Here is an 8,648-nt window from a genome sequence, read left to right as displayed (position 1 = left end):
TCTTTGTCCCTATAATCCCTTTGATCGGAAAATTTAGGACACCACTGAGTTACAGGATGTCACAGCACAGGTTCTACTATGTGCTGAGCTCTCACTGACCTTGAAGGGCTAGTGCCAAAATGGTTGCTGTCCTTGCAACCCTTCTTTTTCTCTAATTTTTGGTCTGCAAACATAAGTTGTTAATCCTCCAGTAGAGAAGCTTAATAATATTGTTACCCTATAACAGAAGCAGTTCATCCTTTCTCACTCCAGCTTCCTATCAGATATCGTGCATATGAATTTTTGAAAGACTTATGTACATTGATATTCCAAGGACCAATAAGAATCATTTTGCTAGATATACAATCTTGGGAGATGGTCACAATTTCCTAGGAATAATGACGGAGAACAATATATTAAATACAGGGATAAAATTGAAGATCTCTTAAAAAATGGAGATGTTTATATGGCACAAACAAGTAATGTCAACTTAATGTAGGCTGAATAAAGGATCATATGTTGATATTTTGTGAATGGCAAAAACTATCATCATCTGGTGAGGATGTGTCTCATCAAAGTTCTGTTTAGTTCTAGCCATACTATTATATAGAATAAGAACACAAGGTTGCCAAATTTTTAAACTTTTCCAGAAAGTCTGAAACTATTGTTTCTATATAAATTTTTGAAATTTAAAATCCAATGAGGTAAAGAAAACATTCCTGCAGTTCAAATAGCAAGCTGCTTTTTTGTGAGCTGCTGTAAGGAAAGGTCCAAATAGCTAGGAATTTAAAGAGACTGCTGTTTAACAGCTAGCAAGGAACTGAGGACTCATTTCTGAAGTTTCATAAAGAACTAAGTCATGCTTATGACCAGTTGAGTAAGCTTAGAAGCTGACCCTATGTAAGTCATAGCTTGTGACAACTATCCCAACCCCCTGACACAGAGGCATCTAGCTAAGTCTATAACCAGCTTCCTGAACATCAAAAATCACAAAACAATAGATGTGCCATTTTAAGATGCCAAATTTTGGATAACCTGTTGTGTAGCAATTGAGACGTAACAAAAGCATAATGGTTATTGCTACACTGATTTGGCAACCATGGGTCCTTTACTTTCCTGCAACCCATCAACCACTATGGGTGCACTTACCTATAGGGAGCTATCAGAGTCTGGATCTTGAAGATTAGTAGCAGGATTGTGAGAATTGTCATAGGTAGGAAAATTTCATGTCTCTGCCTGAAAGAAAAAATCTTATTTATAGCTTGATTTCTTTTAGATATTAGACTTCTACGAGAATATAATTTGCAAGGCCACTTACAATTATAGGTGAATAAATATATACATTTGGAAATCAAGCAATCTAAAGTATGTTGTTGAAGCATTCCACAATATTTTTCAATGTCATTTTGGGCCTGATTTTATGATCAATTTAGGAGACTGTATTAAATAAATTAGACTTAATTAGCTATCCTCAAAAGGCCCCCAGTATAATATTGATGCTTCCTGATCAGCCACTGACAGTGGGCCCATGGACAGTTCCCTTCATTTCTCTGATATGTTTTTTCACACCTGAACAAGGTGGAAGCTTGTGTACATACTATGTCACACTCCACTGCTTTAAAAGACAAACTGTGTGTTCAAGTGATCAAGGAGATTGCCTCCTCGTTGCTTGCTTACCCAGGCTCACCAAGTTTAATTAATATGCCTCAGGTCATGTAGGCAAATGGAGGCAATAACATTAGACGCCTCTCAAAAATAAATTAACATTTGTAGCACAAGTTAAAAAATCTGTTCAATAATGTTTGCTCAATCACATTCTGTTCCCAAATAGACAGCACACAAACAGGATGAAAGGAAAGAACTTGTTAGTGCTTTTAATAACCCAATAATATTTAAATAACACTCAGTAATTATCTCATTAAATCTAAATTAAGAACAGCAAAATGAACTTTCCTGGTGCTGTACTCTTGCTGAGGCATCTAGTGGTTCTAAAAGTAAAATGTCATCTGTTCTCTTAGAATTCTCTTGAGACTGAGAGAGCATTATTCCCTGAAGGTAATGAGTCAAGTTAAGTGTAAATCTGAGGTAATAAAGCCAAGCTGCTGCTTGAGAAAATGTCTCTGGGATGGGGAAAGTAATTCTGGGCTTTTACAGGTCCATAAATGGTAAAACAAAGGGAAATCTTTTTTTGCAGGTTGAAAGACTGATTCAGAAGGACTAGTCAAAGATTGCTAAAATCTTTCTAAAGACAAAATTTAGACTAGTATCTGGGCCTTGACTTGACACAGCCCATGTCATCTAACAAGATAATGTGTTGCAGTAGAGAGCATAGAGGAGAACAGAGTAGTGAGCCCTTGAAGAAGTTGCCAAAATTATGCCCACACCAGTTATACTGTTGAAAAAGGGGACTGACAGCTCCCAAGGCATCCCTCAGCTTGTGAGTAGCATCAGTACCTGCCAGGTGATTGCCAAGGCTGTAAGAACCACTCTAAGTCCCTGTAACATGGACATGCTTATTGTAGATGGCCAAGTCAAAGAAACAATTTCTAATGATGGGGACACAATTTTGAAACTTCTCAATGTTGTCCATCCTGCAGCAAAGACTTTGGAGGACACTTCCAAATCTCAAGATGCTGAGTTTGGTGATGGCATCTCCTCTGTAACACTGCTGGCTGCAGAGTTTGTGAAGCAGATGAAACCCTACATGGGACAAGGTTTGCACCCCCAGATCATTATCTGAGATTTCTGTAGAGCTACACAGTTGGCAATTAACAAGATCAAGGAGAACACTGTGACCATGAAGAAGGAAGATAAAGTGGAGCAGAAGAACCTGCTCTAGAAGTATACCATGATGGCTCTGAGCTCCAAGTTGATCTCCCAGTGGAAAGCCTTCTTTGCTGAGATGTTGGTTGATGCTGTGATGATGCTAGATGATTTGCTGCAGCTTAAGATGTTTGGAATCAAGAAGGTACAGGGTGGGGCCCTAGAGGAGTTTTGACTGGTGCCTGGTGTTGCATTTAAGAAGACTTTCTCTTACACTAGATTTGAAATGCAACCAAAATAGTTCAATAAACCCACAATTACCTTATTAAATGTTGAACTCAAGCTGAAAGTTGAGAAAGACAATGATGAAATCAGAGTGCACGTGGTAGAAGATAATCAGGCAATCATTGGTGCTGAATGGAACATTATTTATGACAAGGTAGAGGAGATCTATAATGCTGAAACCAAAGTTCTTTTCTCCAAACTCCCTATTGGAGATGTGGCCACCCAGTACTTCACTGATAGGGACATGTTCAGCTCTGGTCGTGTGCCTGAGGAGGATTTGAAGAGGACAATGATGGCCTGAGGAGGCTCAATCCAGACCAGTGTAAATGCTCTATCAGCAGATGTGCTAGGCCACTGCCAGCTGCTCGAAGAGACCCAGATTGGAGGTATAAGGTATAATTTCTTCACTGGCTTCCTCAAGACCAAGATTTGTACCTTTATCCTCCATAGCAGAGCTGACCAGTTCATGGAGGAGAATGAGTGGTCTCTGCATGTCACCATCATGATTGTCAGGAGGGCCATCAAGAAAGACTCAATAGTGGCTGGTGGTGAAGCCATAGAGATGTAACTTTCTAAGTATGTTCGGGATTACTCAAGAACTATCCCAGGAAAACAGCAGCTACTGATCAGGGCATATGCCTTGGAGATTATCCCATACCAGCTATGTGACAATGCTGGCTTTGATGCCACAAACATCCTGAACAAATTATGGGCTCAGCATGCCCAGGGTGGCATGTGGTATGGGGTGGACATCAACAATGTAGACATTACTGACAATTTTGAAGTTCATGTGGGACCCAGCTATGGTGTGAATCAGTGCCCTGATAGCAGCCCCTGAGGCTATGTGCCTGATTGTGTCCATTGATGAGACCATCAAGAACACTCATTCCACCATGGATACTCCTCCAGCAGCAGGCCAGGGCCAGGGCCACATTCCTTCAGTTCCTGCCCATCACAGTGGTTGGTAGCTGGTTGCAGGTGTGCTTGCCCTCCCTGGCTTGGCTCATTGGTATTATGAAAAAGTGGTAATAATTGGTCTGTTTTGTTCTCATTGGAAGTTATTTAAATAACATTTATGACTTAGAAAAAAAGTAGAGACAGTAGATTTCCAAGCAGGTGACCTAGGTTCATCTTTATTTTCTGCCACAGAATGACCCTGAATAAATTTACTTCTGTGCAATTTGTCTTTGAAGCTCCATTCCTTCATCAGTAAAAGGTGAATGATACTATAACTAACTTTGTAAGGTTATTAGGAGGATTAACTGACTTAATATTTGTAAAAGAAAAAACTTGTAGCAATCTTTGTTATAAAGTAAATACTATGTATTTGTTAAATGACATAAATGTGGTTTTCAGTTACTTATACGTAAACCCAAATAGTCCAAACCAATAAGTAGCAAGAGAAAGTCTGTCCTTGAGATTCCACTTCTCCTTTCTATGGTTTTTCCCTTGTTTGACTGCACTTTAATCTCTACCACCACATCACATTCTCACCCCTCTTTAGATTACCAGTAGTCTGATACTCTTTCCACTACTTTTCACACAAGCAGTTCAGTCATTGCCTCAGTTGACTAGCATAAAAACTCAGGGATACAGCAGTGATTTTTTTTCTCCTCATTTCAGAAATGAGGAAACTGAGGTCTACAAGTTTGATATTTCTTGTCCAACTTTCTCAGATTAACAGGGTGCCCCAGTTCTTTGGCTTTTTGTCTCTTTCTGTGCCTCATTCACCTCAAACACTTAGTGAGGTGGTATGATTTGATAATTTTAGGAAGACAATATTGTGGAAAAGTTGGAGAATTTGTTTATTTTGTACCAGTAACTGACTTCTTGATATGTAATTTCTTGAATTTACTCTAGTTTCTTTTCCTTACAAATAAGTAAAGGGTCTTAGAGAATTCAAAAGATATACTCAGCCTATTTTCCCTTCTCATTTTTTCTGTTCTCTTTTGCTTATTAGTGCAGGTTAAGCTAAAACAAGGACAGGACACTTGCTTTGTTACAATCAAAGCAACTACTTTGAGTCTAAAATGCCAGAGGAGAGAGGGACGTTGAAGAGAGCTTTTAGATTAGTGGCTTTGAAACTGGAGTCAGTATGCTTTGCAGGTCACCTTCAGATCAATGGAGCCATGAGAACTCTACAGACACTCCCTTTTGTAAAGAATACTACAAAACATTTAGAGAACTTATACTTCTATGAACGCATATTTGTTATAGAAAGCAATACAAAAACAAAGACTTTAAAAACTAAAACAAAAGTCTATAAATAATTTGTATACTGACTTAGAATAGGGAAAAGGTATGAGATTTAACCTTTTAAATAATAATCATATTATGGTTGAAGAAACTCAGATTCAGACAGAAAGCATCTTCCTCTCCAGAGTTTTAAGGATGCATAATAATACAGAAAGAATTTGAAGTCAAACCACTGTCTTAAACAATTGCAGTTTCCTCAATCTTGTCAATCTTGTCTCATTGCTGTTTGTTTCTCAATAAAATTAATGAAATATAAAAAATTGTTAATATATACTGTAATAACTTCAATTTTTAAAGTTATATTGTGTTTACTCATTGAAAAAAATATTGTCTTGTCAGGTCAGGTCTCCAAAGGCAGGATACAGATGAGGGGATTAATACTGTTTCTTAGTGGGAAGACAAATGTCTTGGGTAAAAGGACATGCTATTTTGCTTCTCAAGGTCCTAGTTTCATCATCTGTAAAACTGACATAAGTGTATAATGCAAAGGTGAAAATGAGGCTGACATCCTAGCCTTGTAACTGCCTGAAATTGTGTAAGATCTTTAACCTCTCTAAGTCTCACACTAGCTTAAAGTAAGGATAAAAATACCAGCTACCTCAAAGAGTTGTGAAAATTAAATTGTTACAGATGAAGAATTTATAAGAATGCTTACTAGTTAATTGTTAAAAATCACAAGCCATAGGGCTAAACTCATAACATAAGTCCTTTCTGAGACACCTTTGTGTCAATTATATAGAAAAGAATTTATAAATCACAAGTTGCTCTAAATGTGATCCAGATCTGTGTTGTTGGAACAGAGATATGTTGCAGTCCAAAAACTTTTCTGGAAACAATTCATGTAGACTAACCCAAATAGATTTAGGCATTGTGTAAGTTCTCTAAAAGGATTAAAGTGGTGTATTACATGATTACTGAACTAGGTGCTTATATTTTCTTTTAGAAAACATGGTGATGATGTGTTGTTCACTTTTCTCTTGTTATTGAGACAAAATAACAATCACCCCAAATGAAGGAAGCATAGGTTTATTGAGGTTACGCTTTGAGGAGTTATCATTCCACAATCAGCTACCTCCAAGGTAGAATGACATGGTGCAGGGGCAAGAGTTCAAGGTGGCAGAAAATACCAAAAGCAACAAGACCTGAAGGGCAGCGCAAGCCTATATTTTATATTGTAAGCAGGCTTTCACCACAAGCACCCCAGGGCAGGTGTAACACTCACACAATCTCCATGCTGTCTTCTGGTACAGGATGAGGATGTTTACAAAGTAAAGGCTCTGGATCCTTGCTGAGGGGATCAGTTAAAATTCTAATCTTCTCAAGTTGACACAATGTATCAACCATTACAGAAAGGATACAGTGTTCTCCATAGAGGAACACATATGCCAGAGTCCTGTGGCAGAATAAAATGGAAGAACTGAGATGTGGCTAGACAGAAGAGAGAATAATCTGAGAGAAAGGAGGAAAGTAAAACTTTGAGGAGTTATCTATCCCAAGAACAGTGGGAAGCCTTTAAATATGTAAAACAGATACACTCAAGCCAGCCCAATTGAGGGGTGTGTGTAGCACTTCCTCCATCAGACACACCTAGTGTGGAACCCTGTGGCAGGAATTTCTGAAGAAAGGTTACAGACAAAAGCCACCCAGTTGATCCAGGAGCAGAACATCTTTCCAGAGTGGCATAGCGTTCATTTACAAGTGCTACCACAGGAAGAAGTGGACCACAATAGCCAAGTCCAAGCCACACCCAACTGGACAAATTTGAACTTCATAGAGCTAGACCTGGTGCTAATGTAATAACTCTAGCAAAGCTCTAAACAAATTTCTGAAGATAGTCCTATGCAAGATGACAAAGAGAAGGAACAACATGCATTCTCAGGCCCCAAGCCAACCAAGAACAAATTCAGGAGACACTAACATATAAGAAATTGGAAGTTACACACATGAAACCTCTGAAATAATAGCATCTGAAGTAAAGAAACAATGACAGAAAGATATAGAGGAAATCAGATTAGAAATAATTTCTGAAGTAAAAAAATGATGACTATAATGAAAGAAGTACTAGGTGCTTCTAAAGAAGACACAAATAAAAAATAGAGAATATATAAATGATGTAATACTTAAATGAGCAAAATAGAAAAGAAATAGAATGCATGAAGCAGATTCAGAGATGTACAGGAAATTAAAACCTCAATCACAAGTTGGCAAAACCATTTGAATGAAAGTGAAAATAGACTTTCAGACCTTGAGGTCACCTCTACAGCTAGTGAAAAGGTAAGAAAGGACCTCTGAAAAACAACTAGCATACAAGAAAAAATAATTCAACATCTGCAAGACAGTGCAAAGATGAACAATGTAAGACTAATAGCCATCAGTGAGAATGAAGGAGTCAATACAAATGATATAAAAGAATTCCCCAAATATTGGGAAACATTCTCACATTCAGGTAACTGAAGCATATAGAACTCCAAAGAGCATCAATCCAATTAAAATCACACCCAGACATATAATAATCAGGATCCCACAAATTCACAGGAACAGTATACTAAAAGCCACTAGAGGGGAAACAAACAAACAAACAAACAAACAAGATCACATTTAAAGGGAAATCCATCAGAATAATGATAGATTTCTTTTCACAAACCATCAAGTCAAGAAGAGGATAGAGCACAGTACTTCAAGTCTTTCAAGAAAATAAATTACAACCCAGACTGATATAACCTGCAAAAGCCTCTTTAAAGTTTAATGGAGAATTGAAATACTTCCATGACAAATACCAACTAAAGAATTCCATGACAAAAAAGCCAACGGTACACAGACATCTAAAAAATATTCTAGAGAGTGATCAAAATTACCACAGCTCCACGAATGAGAATGGAAAGAATCCACCAAATAGGGCAAACAATTAAACACAGGAGAGAAAGAAGTACACAACAGAGTCTTTAAATTTTTCTTTTGCATGCAGCAGCAAAATATTTCCATCAGCATACTCCACAAATGGCCTCCTCCTGCACCCTAAGGGTCATGATTCTGTCTGGGCTACCAGTAAGCCTCTTGGACACTGTTATATCCACAACATACTAGAACTTTGTGCAATTCCCTATCACCAAACTGTTAGAAGTGCTGGTCATATATTTTACATTTGAATACTTATGTTATGTTTTATTCTTTGTAATTCTTTACTATCATGAAAACTTTTTCTTAGTTGATATTTTTGTATATCTTAACCTAATCAAATACTATGTGAGTACTCTGAATTGATTACATATTCTTACAAGTGATACACTACATTCTGGCCTCTTAGTTGGAATCACAGTTTAATTTCTATTTTTGAATATTATTTTGAAATATTTAATTTAATTTAA

At 37.5% G+C, this 8,648-nt stretch overlaps 1 pseudogene; it reads left to right on the top strand.

Annotated features, from left to right (window-relative positions):
- Positions 1 to 2,356: 2,356 nt before the first annotated feature.
- LOC101567319 lies at positions 2,357 to 3,995 on the top strand (annotated as a pseudogene).
- The last annotated feature ends 4,653 nt before the right edge of the window (positions 3,996 to 8,648 follow it).

The sequence above is a fragment of the Octodon degus genome, unplaced genomic scaffold, assembly GCF_000260255.1.
Source record: "Octodon degus isolate 3935 unplaced genomic scaffold, OctDeg1.0 scaffold00201, whole genome shotgun sequence".
Taxonomy (NCBI): domain Eukaryota; kingdom Metazoa; phylum Chordata; class Mammalia; order Rodentia; family Octodontidae; genus Octodon; species Octodon degus.
The sequence above is the reverse complement of the archived record's forward strand: the minus strand, read 5'-3'. Positions and strand labels throughout refer to the sequence as shown.